At 48.8% G+C, this 24,496-nt stretch overlaps 1 protein-coding gene across 12 annotated transcripts in view; it reads left to right on the top strand.

The window, feature by feature from the left end:
* Positions 1–3,615: 3,615 nt before the first annotated feature.
* PRRC2B (proline rich coiled-coil 2B) overlaps positions 3,616–24,496 on the top strand; it is a 91,873-nt gene continuing 70,992 nt past the window's right edge. For 8 of the 12 annotated variants that reach the window (XM_072748332.1, XM_072748331.1, XM_072748328.1 and 5 more), the window contains exon 1: positions 3,616–3,822. The gene's annotated coding sequence lies outside the window, so the exon portion shown is untranslated. Of the gene's footprint in view, positions 3,823–4,246; positions 4,485–24,496 lie in introns of those variants that run through there. The other 4 variants (XM_026009538.2, XM_026009537.2, XM_072748326.1 and 1 more) reach the window with 3 other exon arrangements.

Here is a 24,496-nt window from a genome sequence, read left to right as displayed (position 1 = left end):
TTCTTCTTCCATTCAGCAACCTCTCATTAAGCACCTACTGTGTGCCACTGATTGTATGCCGGGTGCTGGGGAATTAAAACGGAATAATTCAGTGACTGTGTTCGGATGAGCTCCCAGTCCTGTAGGACACACGGGTATGTATAGAAATGACAACCACCAGCAAGGCAGGGATTACAATCAAGAGAAAGTCAGAGTGGGCTGGGGGTTAGAGACGGAGCAGCCAGAGCACAGGGAAGAGAAAGAAGACAGAGAACATAAAAGGAGACAGCTTTCCAGATGAGTTAAAAAACCACCACTACCACCACCACAGCAACAGACCAGAATGTGACCTTGGCAGGGTTTTGTACATTCTACCAGAAATTAATGTGAAGGTGATCCACATCTGGTCATACTATGGTGCGACAAAGTCAGAGATAAATACATTTCTACGTATTATACCAAAATATGAAATTTCAATGTAACAAAGCTCAGTGACTACATTTCAGGAAGGATAAAATTTTATTTTATTTATTCATGAGGGACACAGAGAGAGAGAGAGAGAGAGAGAGAGAGAGGCAGAGACACAGGCAGAGGGAGAAGCAGGCCCTGTACAGGGAGCCTGACATGGGACTTGATCCTGGGTGCCCAGGATCTTGCCCTGGGCCGAAGGCAGATGCTCAACCACTGAACCACCCGGGCTGCCCAAGATAAAATTATTTATATATATAATCTGCATTAGGTCTCTAGGGTCGGATGAAATTCCCTGTCTGCTCAGCGGTGGGGGTGGGGTGGGGTCTGAAGAGGTGTCTCAACCCATATGCAGAGTTGGAAAGTTTCCCAATATTTAAAAGGAAAGAAAGGATAGCACAAATGACATGAGTTGGCTCATGCCAACTCTCCCCAGCTTTGCCCTTCTTGGTCCACTCCTTCCTTTCAGGAGTCCCACTCTGGACAGTTGCTGTTTATAGTAACTTTGATGATATGAGAAATGTCTTCTTGAATGTCCCCCTCTATGCTGTGGGCTGTCTCCTGGGCTGAGCCTTGATCCAGCCCCCATGCTGGCTCTCTCCCTCTTTTTCTTTCCCCTCTGGTCTCTCTGGGCCCTTAGTTCTGGGAATGCTTGGACAGGCATCTTCAGAGTCCCAGAGAAAGCTCAGGTGCCAGTCTCAGTCCACAGACAGTCAGTCCCTATACCTGCTTGGGCATCATTTAATTTTTAATTTAATTTAATTTAATGTATTTATTAATGAGAGACATAGAAAAGCAGAGACATAGGCAGAGGGAACAGCAGGCTCCCTGTGGGGAGCCCGATGTGGGGCTCCATCCCAGCACCCAGGATCTGAGCCTCTGAGCCGAAGGCAGACACTTAACCACTGAGCCCCCCCCCCCAGGGTGTCCCTACCTGCTCTGGCATCTTAGCTGTACTTTCTCCTAGGAAAGCTTCAAACTTCAAAGAAGGGCAGTACTGAACTCAAACCCTTGCCCTACCACCCAAGCCAAATTTGTGACCTTATCTAAGGCCACTTAACTTCTGACCTCAGTGTCTTTATCCAGAAAGTGGGAACAATAATAACTGCCTCCCAAGTATTAAGTGAGTTACCTCTTGTAAAGTGCTCAACAACACGGCTGGCCCAGGGAAGGTGCTCAGTAAACGGTACCAGTACCGAGCATGGGTGCTGCTGTCGTCACCCCAGGGAAGTGCAGAAAGAAAAGTGTTTTCTGAACCCGCGGGAAGGGATCCGGATGCAGCCAGATCCTGGGGTTTTGCTAGAGTGAAGCATCCGCGGCCGCTGCCCTGGAACTCCCTGGAACCTAGCAGCCCTCCCGTCCCCAGAGGGCGTCACTCCCCTTCCAGACCTGCCTGGGGAGCAGAGCTGTTGTTGACTTTTACCCTCTTTGGGGTCTGTAATATAGCCTCCTGTCTTCCCAGAGCACTCAAAGACCCAAGTTTTTCATCTTCTGTTTTCCCTTGTCAGGTAATCAAAAAAGATAAAAACTCTATTCTTGGCAAGTCTCTACCCACCAGCCTGGAAGAGCCACTCAATGCTCCTTTCAACAAACCAGCCCATGTTTACATAGCGCCTACTGTGTGCCAGGCGCTGTGCCCTGCAGCCCTGGGAGCCCTTATCCTTGTTATTGGGCTGAAGCCTGTCGACCTCCCTCCAGGGTCTTGCTGTGCGGCCTTGGGCAAGTTACTTAACCCCTCAGAGTCCCCGTTTCTCGCCTCTGAATCGGAAAAATAACATCTGCCCCAGGGCTGGATAAAATGAGACACACCGCTCCAAACCGTGGCACACGGGGTATGGCCTGTGGCTCTTGCGTAAACTGTAGGTGAACAAGTGCCAGACACAAGAGGCTGGTGATTTGGATTCCAGGGCCCAGCTACATTTCTTTTTGTTGTTTTGCTTTTGCAAATCGTTTGTTTTTCTAACTGCCAATCTTTCGAAAATAAAAAGCGAGAATTCTCCTCGGGTCCCCAGACCTCAGCCTGCAGAGGTGACCAAGAGCGGAGTGCCTGCCCCCAGACCCTTTGTTTTGGGTTCACACAAATACACCGAAGACGACTGCTTTATTATTTCTCATCTAACAAAAAACGGATAAAGTATCTTCATCGTGCAACAACCTTGCTTCTGAGTTACCAATGTATTGTTTCTGTCTCGTCTCCCTGTACACACCGCAGAACAAAATCCAGGCTCGCTGTCAGTCGGGAGGCGCGGCAGTTCCGAGAGGGGAGGGGAGGGGCGGGGATCCGGGCTCGCGCCCCTGCTCCGCGCTCCGTCCGTCAGGGCCTCACCGCCCCGGGCCCCCCTCTAGCCCGGCCCCCCTTCTTCCAGACCACTCACCCCCTCTCCCCGTCTGGCCCCAACCCCCTCCCTTTCCCCGTCCCAAGGACCCCTTCCCCGGGCCCCAGTCCCGTGCTCCACCCGCGTCCCAGGCCTGCTTCTCCCCGCTCCTCCCCCAGTCTCCCCAGCCCCAATTCCGGCCCCCCCACCTCCCCCGCTCCACGATCCCCCTTCCCCTTCCCGGAACCCCAGCCCCCCCCTCCCGTGCCCTTTCCCGGGAGCCTCCCTGGGACCTGGGACCTCGGCCCCCTTTCTCTCTCCTCCCCTCCCGCCTCCCCGGGACCCCAGCCCCCGTCCCTCCGTCTGCCCGGCCCCGCCCCTCGCGCGCTCCAGTCCCCTCCCCCTCCGCCTCCCCGCGACCCCAGCCCCCCCTCCCGGCCCCTCCCCCTCCCCGCAACCCCTCCCCAGCCCCCCCTCCCGGCCCCTCCCCCTCCGCCTCCCCGCGACCCCAGCCCCCCCTCCCGGCCCCTCCCCCTCCGCCTCCGCCTCCCCGCGACCCCTCCCCAGCCCCCCCTCCCGGCCCCTCCCCCTCCGCCTCCCCGCGACCCCTCCCCAGCCGCCCCCTCCCGGCCCCTCCCCTGCTCCCCTCCCGGGACCCCAGCCCCACCCCAGGCCCCTCCCCCGGCCCCCCGGGACCCCCTCCCCTACTCCCCTCCCCCCCTCCCCCCTCCGGCAGGGCGGCGCGGCAGGGGGCGCTGCGCGGGCCGAGGCGCGGCTGCGGGCGGCGGCGGGAGGAGGAGGCGGGAGGAGGCGGGGGCGGCGGCAGGCGGGGGGCGGGGAGCGGAGCGCGAGAGGGAGGCGAGCGGCGAGACACAGGCTCGGAGGCTCCAGCGAGCGAGCGAGCGAGCGCCGAGCGAGCCGGGGAGGGAGGGAGGGAGGGAGCGAGGGAGCGAGCAGCCGCGCCGCCGCCTCGCAATCCGCCGCCATCCCGCCGCCTCCGCGCCCGACCGCCGCCCGACCGCCATCGCCCGGCCCAGTCGCGCCCGCGGAACCAGACCAGGTGGGCCGGGGCGGCGGGCGCGGGGCGGGGGGGCGGGCGGGCCGGGGCGGCGGTCGGGCGCTAAGATGGAGGCGGCGGGATGGCGGCGGCGCGGCCCGGCCGGGCTTTGTCTCGCTGCGGCTGCCCGACGGCGGCGAGCCGGGCCCGGCGCCCTCCGTCCGCGAGCGCCGCCGCCGAGGGCCCGCCTGCCGGCCGGGGGCCGCGGGGCCGGGCGGGGCGGCCTGGGCGGCGGGGGCGGGCGGCCTGGGCGGCGGGGGCGGGCGGCCGGGCCGGGCTCGCCATTGTTGTGCGGCGCCGCGCGGCCTGGGCGGGGGGCGGGGCGGGGGCCGGGCGGGGGCGCATCCCTGGAGCGGGCGCAGCGGCCCCCGCGCCGCCCCGCGCCCCCCCGCGCCCCCCGGCTCCCGGGCCCGACCCGGCCCGGCCCGGCCGGCACCACCGCGAGCGGGAACCCCGCGGCCGCCGCGGCTCGGTGCGCGAGCGACGGGGCTGCCGTCCCGCACTCCAGGCCGCGCTGCGAGGACGCCGGATAATAAACAGGATGTCGCCGCGCGGGCCTCGCCAGATGGGGCGTGCGCGGGTCCGGGTTTTCCTGCCTCCGTCTTTTTCTCCCCCTTCTCCTGAGTGAGAAACGGCGCTGTCGGGACCGCGGGCCCCCGGAGCGGGTCTGTCTACACCGCACGGGGGCGGTTTTCTTCTTACTCCCTCGCTTCCTAAATGTCGTGGGGGGTCCGAGCCCACCTCCAGGCCCGAGGAGGAGGCGTTTCCCAAGGGAATGGGTAGCCCGGGGGAAGCGGGGAGAACGGGGGCCGACCGCGGAGGCTCCCCGACTGTGTCATCTGCTAAATGGCCGCCAGGCAGAGACCTTTAGAAGCCGTTGGTTTCCAGGATGGTCAAATTGGCCCAGAGATTTTTAATTTTTTTTTTTTTAACCCCCTTCAGATTTTGTATGCATTTTATGTGGTTTTATACGTGATCCAGTTTGGTGTTTGCAACCATCTGTTTGAAGTCGTAGCACGGTTTCTCCAAATCCATCTGCGGCCTTTTTAGCCTCGTCTGTGTACTGCGAGGGCCGTGTGCTGTAAGGGAGTGGGGAGGCCCAGGCTTTGGGGTGTGAGTCCTGCTTCTGCCAGGGACGTCTAGGGTTCAGGGAGCCTTCACTGGTATCAATAGTGCATTGTCCACCTTACAGGGTTAGGGCGATGGTGAAAGACCTGGAAGAGCGTGGCATGCAGTTAGTGTTTAATAGTTGTTTCTTGCTCTGCTGTTTCTGTAACTGCTATCGAGCCGTGGAATGGAATTGAGCCACTGCAAGGCCACCCGGTGGGTTGACCCTTGGGTTGGCCCGATCCAACTGGGGGAAGCCACAGGTGCTGGGCCGAGGCATGCATGATGGAACATCTCTGGGCACTTGCTTATTCAGTGCTGGGCCTCTGGGGGAGGCAGGTATGGGAGAGAGTTAGCCTATCGAGCCCCCAGAACTGGCCTGTGTGGCAATGAGTCACCATCCTTGGGTCTTTGGTGCTTGTCCCTTTCAGGGCACATCTACTGCTTGGTTTAAGGCAGATCTAGAACAGTGGAAGATAGTGAGAACAACAAACAGAGGCTGGGGACTCCTGCCTTTTGAGGATGACTGCTCTCCTTTGGGAATGGCAAATAATAATCTCCTGTGGAGCTTGTTTGGGCAAGTGTCTCCTGGAGCCTGGATTTTGGTTTTATGCGAGTCTCTAGGCTGCAACTCCTGCATCTGTGAAATGGGAATAATTAATGCCTTACTTGGGTATTGTTGGGGCTCTTGTGAGCTTCACATTCAGTTTGTTGCAAACTGCTTCTTTCCATAGGAGGGTGATGAAAATGTAGGTTGTTTTTGCTGGTTGCCTTATTTTCTGGTTCTTGCTCCAAATTCCTGATCTTTTTCTCCTGTTCTCCTGGTTGACGGCACTGTGACTTCCCCACCCCATCTTCAATCCTTAACTAGTATTTTTATATCACGTCTACTACTCCCTGCCTGCAAGCGCTTGAATGGCCCCGGAGAGCTAGGCTGCTCAGGGTGTTTATTGGAGAGCACAGGAAGGACGAGGCTAATACAGGGGAAACTGACCCCAGTATTGGTCACAAGGTGAGGGCTTGAGACCCAGGTTAGCTCTGGGCCACACCTGTAGCTTGTTGTAAATGGCCCTGGACACATTCTGCTTGGGCTGATAGTGATTCTGCACACTACTAGGCTTTTGTTTTGGTACATTTTGGCATTCCCACGACCATCTTGGTTTTGCTGTGTTCTATTTTTTTAAACCTCCTTGGAACCTCCTCCAGGTCCACAGGCTATGGAACTGAGATGTCTTAGCCGGGTCATGCCACTCTTTCAGTTTTCCCAGCTTCCCTCCTCTCGGCCTATCTCTTCTATCTGATCTCACTCTGGCCGGGTCTGGCTCTGGACTGTTTGTTAGCTGGTTAGGGAAGGAGATGAATGCACTGCCCTATCCAGCAAGCTGTTGGTTTACCTGTGAATTTTCAGTTCTCCAAGGCTGCATGGAGGGGCTTTGTTTCAGGCTGCTGTGGGAGAGGGTGCTGCCTACAGCAGCCTAGGTCCTCTCTCTCTAGTCTCCTTGGAGCCCAAATGGGTAAAGAGCTTGGGAAGGGAGAGCCAGAAAACCCTGGGAGAGTGGAATTTCAGGAATGGCAAGTCCGAACTTGTTCCAGCACGGTCTGCTTGCCTGGTCTGGGTCTGCTTGCCTGGTCTGGCCGAGGGATTTTTGTTATGCCTGTTCACCATCCCCCAACCACTTTTAAATTTCAGTTCTCTTTTTTCAAGAAGGATTATTTTATTGTACTTTAAAGATTTTTTTTTTTTTTTTTTGGCTTGCACAAAGTACTGACTCATGTTGCTAATGGCTGTATGCTGGTTATGTCTCATTATTCTACCATTTAAGATTGATCATTTCTATGTTGGTTTCAGTTTCAAACCAGAGTAGGCCAGGTGGGCCAATGCATGTTATTTCTGAATTTGATAATGAAGTTTCTCTACGATCAAGTGTATATATATTTTGTTATGGTCAAGCGGATATTAAATGGGGCCTGTCTACACTGGATTTTAAAGCAACACGCTCCCCTTGAAAAATAAAATTTTCAGCAGAGATCTATTGGGCTTTGTGCTCTGAAATCTCATGGCTTGTTCAGAGCTAACTAGACTGTCTGCTTTTCAAGTCATAACTCAATTTCTTTCTTAAGAAAGTCCCATGGGAGGGGGGTCTTGTAGACTTTTAGGAACCTTTGGTCTGTCATTTGGACAAAGGAATAAAAGCATTGGCTGTGGTGCTCAGGAGAGAGAGAGAGATGAGAAAGATGGTGAGATTTCTGATGAAATAAAATTGTTTATGACCAGCTTTTAGGCTTAAAAGGTGCCATTTGGACCAGGCCACCTCACCTGGGAGCTCTAAGACCCCGGCTCTGCCAATGGTGATACAGAGATCATTGTCTCTCTCTCTCTCTGTGGCTGGCCTGTGGGAAATCTCTGCCCTAGGAGGGAGGCTTGCCTTGGTGACTTGAGCCAGAAGTCTTGGTTGAGTGTTGTTTTTAGCTGTACTTGTTGATTTTTTTTTCCGTGTGGCCTGAGCTTGGGGCCAGGTAGCTGCCGTAAGATGCTGGCGCCAGCTTGTAAAGCTCTGCCTGCAGAGGGAGGTGTCTGTGGGCAGAACGAGGTCTATCTTAAGTTGCTGGCTATCTAAGTTGCTGGCGGTCCTTCACGTTGTCTCTGGGAGGACTTCCTTCCACTCCCACCTCTGCAGCTGGTTTTGTAGCTCTGCTCTGTATCTTTTCTTCCTCTTCTCCAAGAAAACCATTGGCCTTTTCCTCTTGGTACTGTTGAGAAAGCCCTGTTTATTGATTTCAGAAGTCACTGTCATGCAACAGATACTCCTTGGGCCTGTGCTATGTGCCGGACACTGCGAGGAAGGCCCTGTAAGCACATTTTTCCCTGTTCATAAAGGTAATATTTTTGCTGAAGAAAAAAAAATGGAAAATACTGAAAAGAATAAGGATAAAAATACAAATAATCTGGAACCTTGCCATCCAGAGAGAATGACAGTAAATGCTAGTGTATTTCCTTTGATTATGTGTGTGTTTTTTTCAGAATTAGACAAATATTCCATATACCCTTCGCAGTTGATAGTTCTTAATGTTGTAGTGTATTTCCTAAATTACGGAGAGCATTTTAAAATTTATTATTATTTTTAAGTAAGCTCTATGCCCAACGTGGGGCTTGAACTCATGATCCCCAAGATCGAGAGTCGCATGCTCTGCCAAGTGAGCCAGCCAGGCACCCTGAAAATGTATTTTAATGGTTGTGTAATTGCTTTCTTTGTATGGCATGCCATGATTTATTTAGTCCTCTGATAGATATTTGATTGTTGTTACCCACTTTTCCCTCTTGTAAAGAGATTTTTAGGGTGTCTTCTCACATGTAAATCTTGGTGTACGTTGCTGATTAATGCCTCTAAGTGGCATTTCCAGGGCAGAGAGAACACAGGCTCCTCCCTTAGTTCTGTGTGGCACCGTACGGGTTTTTGCCTTCAGCCTTGTCACTTCTGACTTCAGCCAGGTGGCTTCCTTCCTGGGCCACTAAGTTCTGAGTATCTCGGTCCTGGCTCAGCCCTCTGCTAGTGAAGCTTGGGGTCTTACTCCATGTATGGAGTTGAGTCTGAACAAGTGTCTTTACTTAAACATTTATTGTTCTGGGGACACAGAGATGTGAAGGTCATGCTTGCCTTCCTCGGGAGCTCATGGTCCCGTGGGGAGAAGGCAAGCACCTCCTTGAAGAGACCTGTGGGACCTTCTCAGCCTGACTTTGTCGTCACCCTCCCATGATTATTTCCTTGCCTCTGTTACTTGTGGTTCTTTTCACAACTTTAGATTGTATTTATTTATTTGAGAGAGAGGTAGAGTTGGGAGGGAGAGAGAGAGAGAATCTGAAGCTGACTCTGCGTCTGTGTGGAGTGCAGAGCCTGTTGCAGGGCTCAGTCTCACAACCCTGAGATCATGACCTGAGCTGAAACCAAGAGTCACATGCCCAACTGGCTGAGTCACCCAGGCGCTCCTGATTTCACAACTTTATTGTTATTTTATTTTTAAAAAGATTTTATGTATGTATGTATTTATTTATTTGACACAGAGAGCAGACAAATAGGCAGAGTGGCAGGCGGAGGGAGAGGGAGAAGGAGAAGCAGGCTCTGAGCAGGGAGCCCAATGCAAGGCTTGATCCCAGGACCCTGGGATCACAACCTTAGCCAAAGGCAGATGCTCAACCATTGAGCCGCCCAGGTGCCCCTGATTTCACAACTTTATCTTAGATATGCTTTTTAAAAATATTTTATTGTGGTAAAATATACATAAGGTTAATCATTTTAACCATCTTTAGCGTATGGATTGAGTGGCATTAAGTACATTCACAGTGTTGTGCAACTGCCACCCAGTTCCAGAAATGTTTCCCCTTCCCAAACTGAAACTCTGTACCACGAAGCACTGACTCCTCATTGCTTTTTCCTCAGCCCCTGGCAACCACTGTCTGCTGTCTGTCTTTATGTAAGTGGAGTCCTATAATATTTGCCCTTTTGTGTCTGGCTTATCTCACTTAGCATAATGTTTCCAAGTTCATCCATGCTATAGTAGGCCTTAGCACACCGTTCCTTTTTCTAGTGAATAATATTCCACGTTGCGTTCCACATATCATACTGTGTTTATCCGTTCGTCTCTCAGTGAATGACAATGCATAAATGCAGTTTTGCCTGTGTATTGACTGGCACATTTTCCCCAGTGGAGCAAGTGAGAGAGTGTGGGCCATGAAGCAGAATTCTTTTGCTTCCCTTGGTCTCTGTGCTCTGTGTCTGACACAGGGAGGGTGCCCACATGCAGGAGGGGTGGAGCTGCCAAAGAGTTTCTCGTGGAAGTGCACTGAGGAGCCAAGGCCAACTCAGCCTGGGTGTGGGGTAGTCAGGGAGGGCATTCTGGAAAAATGTAGCAGACTTGGAATCAACACCTGTTGGGGTACCTTACCTGGCTGACTCAGTTGGTGGAAATGTGATTCTGGATCTTAGCCTTGTGAGTTTGAACTCCACGTTGGGTGTAGAGATTGCTTAAAAAAAACCCAAAAACTTAAAAAAAAAAAAAACACCCATTGTAAACAGTATGCCAAACCCTGAAGTATTAAAAGTGTGTTTCTTAAAAAAAATAAATAAATAAATAAATAAAATAAAAATGTGTTTCTTGGGGCAGCCCTAGTGGCCCAGCAGTTTAGAGCTGCCTTCAGCCCAGGGTGTGATCCTGGAGACCCCGGGGCTGAGTCCCACGTCAGGCTCCCTGCACAGAGCCTGTTTCTCCCTCTGCCTGTCTCTCTGTCATGAATAAATAAATAAAATCTTTAAAAAAATAAAATAAAATAGGGAGATCTTTAAAAAAAAGTGTTTCTTTTCTTTTCTTTTTAATATTTTATTTATTTATTCATGAGAGAGAGAGAGAGAGGGAGAGGCAGAGGCAGAGACACAGGCAGAGGGAGAAGCAGGTGCCTTGCAGGGAGCCCAATGCTGGACTTGATCCTGGGAGACCGGGATCAGTCCTGAGCCAAAGGCAGACGCTCTACTGCTGAGCCACCCAGGCGTCCTTAAAAGTGTGTTTCTAAGTCGGAATCAGAAATGTGTGGGCTGCAGTAGAAAGCTTGTGGGTCAGCCTGCTTTCCAGAGCGTCAGAGCCCTTTGGATGTGAACCTGTTATGTGAGTACTCTGCTGTGGCCGGTCGCCAGCCTGGGGGAGGGTAGGTAGGATTTTGGCCCTGGGAAGCCGGGGGTGACTTTCCCACCGTGCTTCGAGATCATGTCTTTGTGTAGAATGATGGCATGCATTGCTGCAGGACCAATTGGAAAAAGGAGGTCATCCCGGCACTCTTTCCACGGCTCCTTTGTGTCTTCCAGAGCTTTTTTAGGCAGGTGTTGTTTACATACAGTCCAGAGCTTCAAGAAACGCTCTGTCCTGGGCGGTAGGGAAACATCGTCCTGTCTGGGAGGGGTCCTGTCACTGCCGCCTGGCTGACCTGCCCTAGTGGTGAATGGGCTGAGTGTTCCGAAGTAGCTGGGGACAGTGGAGACCTTGTCCTCAAGCAGAAAGTGGAATTTTTTTTCTGATATAAAATTAATTGCAAGAGTATACATACTCATTTAAAAAAAGAAAAGCAAGCGTATGAAGAAAAATGAAAGCTCTTCCCTCCAGCTTCCCAGGCAGTAACTACTGTTTACAATTTGGTGTGTTTCTCCTCCCAGACTCTGAATGCATGTATAAATACAGCCCTTTGTAGGTAGGCTTTTAAAAAACAAAAATGGGATCACACTACTTTTTCTTGTACCACAACATGCATTTTTAAATGTGTCAAAAGAGAATTTTTTTGTATTAATATATACAGATCTATCACATTTTCTGTGTTTTTTAAGATTAAGTTGTTAGAAATCTACAAGTACATGAAGGAAAAAAACCAAAAATAGTTTATAATACCACCCAGGTATTTCCAGTTGATTTTTTTAAAATGAAGTAGTTAGAGGGGCGCCTGGGTGGTTCAGTCGGTGAAGCATCTGTCTTCCTCTCAAGTCATTGATCTCAGGGTCCTGGGATCAACCCTCTCAGGCTCCCTGCTCAGTGAGGAGTCTGCTTCTCCCTCCCTGCTGCTCCTCCCTTTCTGCTTATGCTGTCTCTCTCAAATAAATAAATAAATAATATCTTGAAAAAATATAAAAAAGTAGTTAGAAAATTTAAGCTGTAACATGCTCTTCTCCAGTTTCTCTGAGGAGAAACCACAATGAGAAGTTTCTTGTCATTCCTTCCAGAAAAAAGAAAAGTGGTGCACATATCCCTACACACGCATTTATATTCTTTTTTTTTAAAGATTTATTTATTTATTTATGATAGACATAGAGAGAGAGAGAGAGAGAGAGAGAGGCAGAGACACAGGCAGAGGGAGAAGCAGGCTCCATGCCAGGAACCTGATGTGGGACTCGATCCCAGGACTCCAGGATCGTGCCCTGGGCCAAAGGCAGGCGCTAAACTGCTGAGCCACCCAGGGATCCCCCGCAATTATATTCTTAAGAGCATGCTTCCCTTTGCTCTTAATAAAATGTCTTGGTATGCTCTGTGACAGTCCATACAGATGTATTACATCATCTTTTTTAGCAATTGCAGAGGGTATTTTGTGGATATACTTGATTTAACCTTTTTCCTATTGGCGGACATTTGGGCTATTTCTAATTTTTGGATATTACACAATTTTGCTAAAATTCTGCCAAATTTTTCTTGAGAAACGTATAATTTGTATAATAGCATGTGTTTCTGTAGCGTGGACTCTTCCAGTTGAATGGCATTTGGGTAAGAATCCCTGCTAAATTCCTCTTCAAAAAACGGTGTCAATTTATAAACAATAGTATACGAGAGTGGGTGTTTCTGGACTGTGTTGACTTTACTAAATGAATAGCCTTTTAGATGAGCACACTTCCCAAATCAGAAGCAGTTAGTGTTCTGGGCTTGCTATAGTCCGTGAAGGATCTTAGGTTTTCTTATGGAAGCAGTGTTCACTGTGGTCTTGCAGTACAGAAGTGGCCAAGACAAGAGTTGTTCTGGGCATCTCCCTGGGGGAAGGCCAGAATTGGGTTGTGGAGAGAGGCACAGGTAGCCTCTTGGCACAGATGTTTTCTTCCAGGCTTTACACACTGGGACCTAGTCTCTGGAGGTTTCTGAGGCTCCCATTTTGCAGCGTTTGGTGGTTTTGTTGCTGTTAATATTTCTTATGGGTGGAACTTACTTGGAGGCCAACCCTCTATTGCATTTCCTGATAATAGCTGTCATGCAGATCTGCTGAACCACTCAGCCTACTGAACCACTCCACCTCTAGGGCCTTCCTTTCCTCATCTGATTATTCCCAGAAATCACACCTCCTGGGTGAAGCAACAGCAGAGTTGAAACCCCTGAAAATGCCCGGATGGTATTTCATCAGGCCACATTGGGAAGGATTTGTGCTCTGGTGAGAGAAAGTTCCTGGTGGAGGTACAATAGGGAATGGCCCTTGAGGGTCATTATCGTTAGCTTGAACTGGGACAAATCACATGCAGAGGTGGTCATGCCTTGCCCCCTGCTGCTCCTTTCCTGATGGAGAGTAGCCCTTGGCTTTGAGGTCCACTGACTTCAAACCCAGGCTCCACCACTTGTGAGCTGGGTGATTTAAGGTTATTTAGTCTTTCAGAGTCTCTGTTATTCTTGTCTGCAAAATGTGGTAGTAATGCTTTCCTCCTAGAACTGGGGAAGGAAAAAAAAAAAAAGAACTGGGGAAGGATTCATGGGTCGTCTGCCGAAGTGTTTATAAGGTACCTGGCACAAGGCAAGCAGGCTCTCAATAAACAGTAGCTATTAATGGTTCCTGGATGCAGTACTAGCCAAGGGCCTAGGGGTTTGGAGTAGGCAGGCTTATACACTTGGGGCTCATTTGTTTACTAGATGTTAGTGTTTCTAATAGCATGCTAAGTCCTGTGCTCTGTGCAGAAGACTTAGACCCAAATCAGATAGCCCCTGCCATCACCTCCAGGAGCTCAAAAACCTTAACCAAGGACCTCCCTGAGAGGCAGATGCATTGGAGCACTCTCTGCCATCCTTCTCTTTGTCCGAGGTAAATACCACCTCGCTGCGGCGTTGGGTCACTTGCTGCTGCCCTGGGCTGAGTCTGTTCTGTTCTTGGGGAGTTTCAGGTAAATGTCTTGAAGAATAAAGATGGATGTGCTCAGTCAGTTGATGGGTGCAAGGGAGGCTCTGCAGCTGGCTGGGCTATGTAACCCTGACTCCTGACTGGGCATCAGGCAAACAGGAGTGTTCATTCCCTTCACTCACATCTACTTGCTCTAGGAGCTTGAACAAGTGCTATTTACCCTTTTGAGCCTTGGTTTCCTGTCAGATGGGGATGAATCCCGTCTTAGTGTGTTGCTATGACTGTGGCCCCTACTCAGCTCAGAAACAGTGTAAAACATTGATTCTGTATTGCTCAGTTTACCTAGACCTTAAAAACACTGTATCAGTAACAATACAGGCTTGTTACAAAAATCCACTCTAGAAATACACAAAGTAGAGAAAATGAGTCATTTCTTCCTTCCCACTTATCCCTTTTTCAGATCAAGAGATGGGTGGTATCTTGAGAACAGTTTTGTCTTCCATTAATGGGAATGCTTTACGCATATGAATGTTTATAGGTATAATTTTTTTTTTTTTTTTTTTTAAGAGAGAGGGTTGGGGAAGGGCAGAGGAGAGGAAGAGAGAGAAGCTTAAGCAGGCTTCATACCCAGGGCAGAGCCCCACACAGGGCTCAGGCAGGGCTCCATCTCACAACTCTGAGATCATGACCTGAGCCAAAATCAAGAGTCAGATGCTTAACTGATTGAGCCAAGCAGGTACCCTTCCTTATAGGTATATCTTAATGTAAATATAGGCAAGTACAAGATGTTTTATTTTCTATATGGTTCCCCAGCATAATCATTGAGGTCCTTTCTTGTTCTCTTGAGGAATAAAAGAAAAGGCCATTGTGGCTCTTTGCCACCTTGGATGAGTCATGCCACTGTACGGGGCATGGCTTAGAGTAGATCTAAGCAGTGAGTGCAGCCCTGCAGAGAGAGAGCTTCAGGTTGTATGATTCGGTGGTGTCACGGGAATTGGGGGGCCAGGTGGGCCACACACTCTGATGTGGAGTTGTTTAGGGTAGGGGGTGGCATTTTAGGAATCATGGGGGGTGTGCAGATGGAGCTGGGAGGGCCCCGGGAGTATTGTGAGAACAGTGTTCCATTAATGGAGTTCCGTCAACATCTCTGTGAGACTTGGAAACACTAAGTGAATAAAGTGTGTTTGCAGTGTGCGCACACGTTGTTCCTCTTTTCATCTGTGCTGCAATGACAAGGTTGGCATGCCTGTGAGAGCCCCTGGGAACACTTGTCCCTTCTTTTTGGGTTCTTCCTTTTTGTTACTTCACTGATTGGTGGCCCAGCGACCATAATCTTCCCACATCTCTTGTAGCATCTGAGGCTTGGGGAATCAATAGCCCATGGGTTCTGGGGGGGTACAGTCCCTTGGGCTTTACTGGAGATCATTTAAACCAACTCTTTGCCCTTTCAGCCCCCCTGCCTTCAGCACATTTGGGTTTCTTCATTTACTTCCGTCAAAGAAAAAAAAGGTGGATTTCTGGGGACTGCGTGGTTGGTGGACCATCTCCGTGTAAGCAGACACCCTTAGTGCGTGTGGCTTGGCTCTGGGTTAATGTGACATGATGAGTGAGACAGCACAGAACAGAGCGACCTTGGCCTGTTCTTCCTTCACCTGTGGCCACCTTGTGGGGGCGATAGGGCAGCCATTTCTGCAGTGGTTAGGAGGATCCTCTGTGCAGTTGTGACAGTGGTTCAGCCAGCCTGGTGAACTATTTCCTTGCTTGCTTGGATTAAAGGGCACCATTACCTCCAGGTGGAATGGTTCATTGCCAGGGAGTCTCTTTGGGGGCTCGTCAGGAAGGCACCGTTGCCTCCTCCTTGTGGAGGGCCTCAGGAGGGCCACAGTTGGAAGATGGATAAGGCTTTGTTATCTTGTAAGTGGGCTGTCTTCTGCATCCCCAGGGCACTGGCTGCTAGAGGACATCTGCCTCATGTGTATTTCACCTGGGGAAGGGCCTGGGGTCCCCTTCCTGCCTTTTATTTAGTTCCTTGGGCACAAACTAGAAATATGCTTCAGAGAAATGTCCGATGGTCCACAAATATTAGCCCGGCATGTATCGACGTATGCATGGGGATATTGGTTGTAGCATTATTTGCAGTAGTACACAGCTGGAAATAATCCGTATCTATCCGTTGGGGGCGTAGGTAAATGTGGCACAGCTAAACAGTGAACTACTCTGTAGGCATTCAAAAGGATGAGGTAGATGGGTGTGTATTTTCTTGTACCAAGAGAAAAAGTGAGCTGTAGTGTAATCGGGGAACTTCCCACACTGGTACAATAAAACTGGCAGACCATCAGCTGCTGCTAGGTTTCTGTGAGCTGAGAAAAAGCCTGAAGGATATCATTCAGCTTGATTGTGATGACCTTTTGATTTGGACTGACTTACTTTGCCTACTTTAGTGTTTTTTGAATTTGTCTTACTGAGGGACGCCTGGGTGGCTCAGCAGTTGAGGGTGTATCTTGGGCTCAGGGCGCGATCCTAGAGTCCCGGGATTGAGTCCCATGTTGGGCTCCCTGCAGGGAGCCTGCTTCTCCCTCTGCCTGTGACTCTGCCCCCCCCCCTCTATCTCTCTCTCTCTCTGTCTCTCATGAATAAATAAATACAATCTTAAAAAAAAAAAGAATTTGTCATACTGAATGTGTGTTTGTAACATCTAATAGTTGCAAAGGTAACCCACATAAATGTAAAACACACACATGTTTCGTGGAGCGTGGTCGGGGCCAGGACTGGGCAGCTGGTACATTTTTTGACTCTTCCTGGCAGGAGCTTCTGCCAAGCTCTGTATTTTGCTCAGCCCCATGCCAAGCGCCCTGGCTCCTGGTGTTGGGGCCCTGATGGTTCACAGGCATCTACCCGAGCTAGTCATGTGTTTCTGTGCATCTGTCAGTGGCCCTCGGAAACTGTTTTGTTGATCTGGTTAGAAAGAACAATCCAATAAAAATGCCGTCTCCTGTTCTCCGCTAAATCAGATTTTACAATAAAGAACCTAGATTTTGGTGGCATTTGCAAAGTGCTGTTCACTGGCTATCACTCTCTATCTGGTGGTGGAAAAGGAAGGAGAAACTGAAGTACAGGTATGTGTGTTATGTATTCCTTTGATTTGCCAGGTCCCTGTTAAGTTTTGACCCTGGGGAGAGAGGCCTGCGTGTCACACGTCTATCCAACTGCCCATCTCCAAATTGTCTTTTTTGTTGTTAAATTAACTGCATTTTCAAAAGATAAGTTAGGTCAGGAACTCTTTGCAAATTGCAAGGAGATTTCTAGCCAGAGTCCTTGGTAGGCTTCAGCCGACACCTGAGAGCTGGGTGTATAGGGATTGACCCCATGGCCCATGAAGAAAGGACCCGTAACAGTTTAAGTTGGTCAGGAGTGATGACAAGGATCACAGAAAACATCCAGCATATACTGTGGCTTGGAGACTCAAGACAGACCCCTGTGGATGAGGAGCCTGGAGCTGCCATACCTTCTGGGGCCCTAGGACTCTTAGACTCCCTCACTGATGTGGTGCCTGCCCCGACCCCACCTCAGGCCACACTTGACCCCCACACTCACCATGGCCTCAGGAGTACTGGCGGAGCCCAGGAGTACTGTAGGCATTGTATTCTGGTGACCACGTGGTTATTCTCTGGAGACCATTGACTGCCCGCACTTTGGAGCAGACCTGGATGGCAGGCTGCCCTGGGTTCAAGCTTAGGTGTTACAACGCCCTAACTTGTTGGTAGTGGGCAACTGACCTTGGGCCAGTCTTTGAACCTCTTGGACTTAGTGTCTTGTCTGTAAAATGAGATACACATACCTTTCTCTCGGTAGTTTATCTATTTTATTTCTTGGTTCAAAGAACTATCTTTAATTCTGCTTTATTCAAATGTAGTCATTAAATCCGTTGAGTTACTTTTGGCTTTCTAAATGTATTGTTTCTTTTTATAAATTTATTTTATTATTTTTATCTTTATGTTATTATTTATTCATGAGAGACAGAGAGAGAGAGAGAAACAGAGACACAGGCAGAGGAAGAAGCAGGCTCCATGCAGGGAGCCCAATGTGGGACTCGATCCTGGGACTCCAGGATCATGACCTGAGCTGAAGGTGGGTGCTAAACTGCTGAGCCACCCAGGGATCCCCCTGTTTCTGTTTCCCTCTGCATTTAGTCATGTCTTTTTTCTTTCTTTTGTAGAGGGAGAGAGGGTTGGAGGCAGAGGGGGAGAGAGAATGCCAAGCAGGTTCCACTGTCAGTGGTGAGCCCCAACCAGGGCTTGATCCCAGGACCCTGAGATCACGACCTGAGCTGAAACCAAAAGATAGTTGCTTAACCGACTATGATACCCAGGCAGCCCCATCATGTCTTTTTTCTAACTTCTAGAACTGGATACTGTTAAGAAATTTAAGGTTTTTAGATTGCTAAATGCTGGGGTGCCTGGGTGGCTCAGTTAGTGAAGTGTCTGCCTTCAGCTCTGGTCCTGATCTCAGGTCCTCTGATCAAGCCTGGCATTGGCCTCCCTTCTCAGTGGGGAGTCTGCTTCTCCTCCTCCCTCTGGCCCTCCTCCCTGCTTGTGTGCATGCTCGCTCTCTCTCCAATAAATAAAATCCTTAAAAAAAAAAAAAAGATGGCTAAATGTTCTGAGTACAAATTTGCCTTTGTTTTACAAGTTTTGATGTGTAGTGTTCGTTTCTCTCTTACTTTTCTAGATATTCTGCAATGATAGTTTTGAATTTCCCTTTGATTCAAAAAAATTTTTAAGAGAGATTTTTAAGTTTTCCAACCAGTAGGGTTATTTTTTACTTCTGCTTTCATTATGTCTTGTTTTACTGCACTGTGGTCAGAGATTTTTGCTTTTCAGAATTTGGGTGTTTCCTTAAAGTTTCATATTTTGTGACTTTTTTTTGGGGGGGGGGTAAAGATTTTAAAGTAATCTCTAATTCTACTGCAAGGCTTGAACTCATGACCCAGGGATCAAGAGTCATATATGCTCTGCTGGACTGAACCAGCAGGGTGTCCATAGTCACTTTTTAAAAAATATATATTTATTTATTTGACAGAGAAGAGAGCACAAGTAGGCAGAGTGGCAGGCAGAGGGAGAGGGAGAAGCAGGCCCTCCACTGAACAGAGAGCTCGATGTGAGGCTGGATCCCAGGACCTTTAGGAATAAGCTGAGCTGAAGGCAGATGCCCAACCCACTGAGCCACCCAGGCACCCCCCATAGTCACTTTTTGAACATGTTTGCTGATCTACCTCAATCAGATCCTCTGTTTTCTATTTTGAGTTGGCTTGATCCACCAAGGTGTAGAGATTTTTCCCCCAGTGTTTTCTACTTGCAGTGATTCCCACCCCTCCCTTTGAAGTTCCTCTGTGTGTAGTAGGTTCCTGCCAGTCAGTGTTTTCATTATGGATTGCCTTGTGACCCTTATAAAATGATTCTCTGTCCTGCTTCTTGTATATGCTGCTTTGATTCAACATTGTACCTGTGAGTTTCATCTACATAGTTGTGTGTTTATTTATTCTCATTGTTGAATAATTTTCTGTTATGTGGATATAATATTGATTTGTTCTAGTGGTGGTAGGCTTTTAGCTTGCGTTAGTGTCCATTTTGAGCTCTTACATGTAGTGTTGCTGTTAATATTTGTACACACATCCTTGGATGTGTAGATGTACTTGTGCTGTTGGGTACAGACCTAGAATGGAATGGTTGGGTTGCAGGGTCGGCACATGTTCAACTTCAGCAGACAGCTGCCAGTTTTCCAGTGATTTTACCAATTGGCATGTCCACTGGCAGTGGGGGAGAGTTTTCCTTGCCTTACTCACCAACACTGAGGGGTATGGCCTTGTAATGATGTCAGTTCTCTTGCATTTGAACTCTGGCTTCCATGTAATTCCATTCAGAATTCCAGTAGGCTTTTCTTTTATTGTTTTGTTTGGAAATTGACAAGCTGATTCTGAAATTTATATGAAAATGCAAAGAGCCAAGAATAACCCAAGCATTCTTGAGGAAGAATAAAGCTGAAGGACTTACTGTACTAGATGTCTCCAGACTTCATAAAAGCTGCGGTCAAGAAGACAGCACAGTGTCTTCAAAAGAATAGACAATAGGCTGATAGAATAGAACAGAGATCTTGAAACCAGTTTCACCAAAGTAGTCAGTTTATGACAAAGGTGACACATGACAAAGGGAAAAGATGGCCTTTTCAAAAAAGGCACTGGGACGATGAGTCTTATGCCTCAAATCACATCCAGAATCATGTTTACATGGATGATGAGAGCTAACCATGAAAGATGAGACGGTAAAGCTTGTATAAGAAAATGGAATATCTTTGCGATCTCAGGTAAAACACAGTTCTTTAAATGGAACATAGAAGACATGACCAGAACACATAAATTGATAAATTGAATGGCATTAAAACTTGTATCCTCTCCTTTTTTTACAAACACAATTTTCTTTCATTCTTTTTTTTAAGCTTTTATTTATTCATGAGACACACACACACACACACACACACACACACACACACACACAGGCAGAGACACAGGCAGAGGGAGAAGCAGGCTCCATGCAGGGAGCCTGAGGTGGGACTTGATCCTGGGTCTCCAGGGTCACGCCCTGGGCTGAAGGCGGCGCTAAACCACTCAGCCACCCGGGCTGCCCCAAACACAATTTTCTAATTGTCCAAATACATTAATCTATGAGTCTGTTTACCGCCTGGAGCCCTGTGTCCTCTCATCAGGACAGGCTGCTCTCTTGCCTGTTGTACAGAGGCCATCTTGGGCTGTCTTTTGTTGTCATTTCTGGGGCTTCTTCCCTCTGTGTTGGATCCCTTGTTTCCTGGATCCCATGCATGTTTCAGTTGGGCAGTTGGAACATCAAGTAACTGCAGCTATGTTAAGCTTCCTTAAACAATGAGGACATTATTGCCTCAGGTATGTGGAAGTCCAGAGGGGGGCAGGTTTCCAGTTGGTTGGTCGGTCCAGTGTGCCATGTTGTCATTAAGAGGCATCTTTGTCTGGGTGGGTCATATAGCCTTGCTGGACCCAGGTGGGTGTGGGGGAGCCCTCAGAGTGCTGGGGAAGAACGAGATCACTTCCTCTAGGAAGGAGGAAGGGAGACATTTGCCTCTGTGTTGGATTGCTCTCATTTGTGTATATTCTGCAACTTTCTGAGAGGGTGTATGTTTTTAGTCCGCCCATATGTGAGTCTGCAGCTGTCTTCTATTCCTACACTTGACTTGGTCAGCTGAGTATTAAACTCTAGATTGAAAGTCATTATCCAGGGAGGGAAAAGATGTTGGTGAGAAGTGCAGAAATGCCTCATTGTTGCTCTTGAGACCTCATTGCCATTCTGATTGTTCCTCCCTGGACTGTGTGTGTGTGTGTGTGTGTGTGTGTGTGTGTGAGCACGCGTGTGCAGGGCGCTTTCATAAGCTTTTGGGTTCTTCTCTTTATCCCTAATGTACTTCGTTCTTTTTGTGTCCATTATTCTGAGTACTAGGTGGGCCCTTGCAAGCTTGGGTACTCACCTCTGGGGGATTTTTCATGTTCTTTTTCATTTGATAAAATTTCCCCCTCCGTTTCCATCACTTCTAGTTAAATTTAGATTCCTGGTTCATCCTTTAATTTTGGGGTGGGGGAGGGGATACCAGCATTCAACTCCTTGTTATTTTTTCTGAGCTTTCCTTGATCTTCTTTCATTTCTTCTGTTGAAATTAAAATTAAAACATTTAGAATAGTTTGGATGTATAGAAAAACTAAGTTTAAGTGTCTGTATACCTTGCTGCTTCCCCTGTTACAAAGTTCTAATGTTAGTATGATACTTTGTCCCAAATAAGTAATGAACACTGATACATTGTTGTTAACGGAAGTCTATACTTTATTCAGGTTTTTTTTTTCTCTATTTTTTTTTTAAGCTTAAGTGCTTTTCTTTTGTTTTTGTTTTTTTTTTTTAAAGATTTATTTATTTATTCATGAGAGACCGGCAGGGGAGGGCACAGAGGGAGAAGCAGGCTCCGGGCAGGGAGCCTGACGTGGGACATGGGACTCGGGACTCGATCTTGGATCTCCAGGATCAGGCCCTGGGCTGAAGATGGTTTCTGAGCCACCTGGGCTGCCCCTTAAGTGCTTTTCTGTTCCAAGATACCACATTTAGTTGCCATGCCTCCTTGGTTTCCTCCAGATTGACAGTTACTGGATTTTCCTTGTTTCTGTTGACCTTGACAAATTTTGAGGAGTACTGGCCCAGTATTTTCTAGAATGTCTCTCCAGTGAGATTTGTCTGATATTTTTCTCATGATTAATGTGAAATGGTGGGTTTTGGCCTATTATATATTTAGTACTTCCTAGGGCTTTTTCTGATTGCCCCTTAAGGAAAAAAAAAAGTCTTGTTTCTATTGCATAGGTGTAGTGTCTTCTCTTAATTTTCTGAGGATCCTAATTTTATGTTACTTTTCTTTTTAAAAATCTTTGGTTCCTGATTCTTTTATTTGTCTCTGTTTTTGGTATCTGCCTTCTCGCTGAAGGCTTTTGGATGTCTGTGGTCATGGGCATATCTGTGGTGTCAGGCACCTGCAGCCGGTTGGGTCCTGAGTGGGTGGGTCAGTGGGGGAGCTCTTCCCTGTAGGGTAAGTGGGAGGGAGGCTGCCTGTTTTTCTGGAGGCCCAGATGTTTGTGTCTATTGGTTTACAAGAGAAGACTCTTTGGTCTTTGCCAGGGGTGCTGAGAGAGGGACTGAGTATGTTTGCCACCTGGCAGTGAGGCTGATGACAGAGGGGGACCCAGGCTTGCTTAGGAGTTGTGATTCAGGTTTTCACCAGGCTTTTTTTTTTTTTTTAAGCTTTTTTCCTCACCCCCACCCCCTTGGATTCTGGCTTCTCAAGTCAAGTCTAGACTCACCTTGTTTAATTTATCCAGAGTGGGAGGGGATCTTGCAAGAAACCCTCCCATGGTTAAATCCCAGTAAGAAGTACCCACCCCCTCTCAGGGCCTCCTGAGCTCTTTCCAGTCCTGTTTGTAGGATCCTTCAGTCTGTGAGATCTGTTTCCACTGACTATTCCTTGTCTGCCAAAATTGTCCTTGACTTTTGGGTGCCCTTTGTTGTTTATTTTCATTTTAGGGGATATTGGAAGAGTGAGCTATAAATGCTGGTAGTCCTTTTGCCTTGTTTAACCAGAACACCCCTGCATCCTAAATAGCATTTCTTGAATCAAATGGAATTGAACTAAGGGATATGTGCGCATGTATAGGTGGATACACAGTAACATTTGTGTGTTTGAATAGTAGGTGTGTATTTGTCAGTTACACAGCTCTGCTGCTGCTTTGGGTACCCCTCCTCCCCATCCACAGTGCTTATGTTTTTGTGTCAAGCATTGAGTGCTACTATTTGTTACAGTGTCTGCAGACTGTTGCAAGGCCCAGAAGAAAGGGTGGGTTGGGAAGCTTGGCCATTTGTCCCCACCTCCTTGCATATATGGGGAGTGAACTCTGTCCTTGCCCCTCCAGGACCCTTGAGAAGGCTCGGAGCTGGAAGCTGCAGGGGCTGCCGGGGGAGGCTGAGCACTGAAAGGAGGGTTGGCAGGGGAGTAACCACTACCTCCAGTACAACAAGCGGTGTTTGTGTCACACCTTGTGACCACCTTTTCTAGTCCTCCCACAGCCTGTTCAAGTAAACTTTCTGTCCCTGTGTGTAAAAGAGCAAACGGAAGTGGCTGAGGTGGTATTTCCTTGTGTGTCTGTAGAGAGCCACTGCCTGCAAGAGGGGGTGACGAGGCTTCGCCCCAGAGGCCACCAAGGGGCAGCCTTGCATTTCGGCATTTGTGGTGGCTGCTTTTTGGCAGTTGTCAGAACCAGCTTTTGTCCCTCCACCCTCTTGTATGTGTGTAGCAGTGGGTTTGTGAGGACGCTGGCTTTGGGAAGGTGGGAGGAATGCTTTCCACTGGGCTAAGACTGACACTTCCTGCCCAGCTATCCTCCCTCTGCTAGCCCAACTCCAGCCCTTACAGTGATGTCATTCCTTCGGGAAGGCTCGGTGTAAACAAAGTCACTGCTGGGACTCATCCTTGCGTGCCTGTGCTTGACCTGCCAGCAGCCCTCTGGAAGCTTTCCTTAGAATCATTTTTATAATTTTGTTAAGCAAATAGCACATCAGTTTAGAATTTAGTTAATAGCGTTTTATGACCTTCGTTGTCGAACTCTTTGGAAATAAACAACAAAAGCAGAGTAAAACAGAGGAGCAGGAGGCAGGTGGCCCTGAGTGTAGGGACTTGTACTGGCAAACGCAGACCTGCTGGGGTACCCGGGAGCTGGTCGACTGTGACGACTTTCTGTATTTTTTTTTAAGCTTCTATCAAGCATATGTTCCTTTTGTTACTGAAGAATGTTATGGATGAACAATGAAGTGGGGCTAGGATTACCCCCTCCTTGAAGCTGCCTGTTGTAACACCAGTGTGTGATTGCAGCGAATACCCATGCTTGCTGCCCTGAGGTGGGAAACCCTGAAGTTACAGCAGTTTTTATCTTGTTGAAAACGTAGCCACAGAATATAGGAGTTATTTATCTCAAGACGGTTTCCTGGGAGTTAAAGTGTATCTCTGTCCTCTGAGAATTGATAATGGGGGTGAAGGAGGGGTCCACCAACAGATCCTAAACATTTAACAGATTTCTCTTGGTGGTTTTTGAAGGCCCGCACTCTGTATTGGGGCCTTTTAGCCTTCATGCACCAGAGTGGGGACAGGTCCCTGGGTCATAGGAGGAGGGGAAGAGGTGCCAGGCGTGCCAGCACCTGGGCCCCTGGGCACCTAGTGGTGGGGAAGATGAAGGCTTCGCTGCTTACACAGGCATCCCGAGGGTTGAGTGCCATGTGCAAGGCTGATGGTGGAGCTGGGCAGCCTGAGAGATGAGCTGGTGCGGAGCTAGTGTGACAGTTGCCTTTG

This window comes from Vulpes vulpes, chromosome 2 (assembly GCF_048418805.1).
Source record: "Vulpes vulpes isolate BD-2025 chromosome 2, VulVul3, whole genome shotgun sequence".
Lineage (NCBI taxonomy): Eukaryota > Metazoa > Chordata > Mammalia > Carnivora > Canidae > Vulpes > Vulpes vulpes.
Note: the sequence above shows the minus strand (reverse complement) of the source record. Positions and strands in the feature narration are given on the sequence as shown.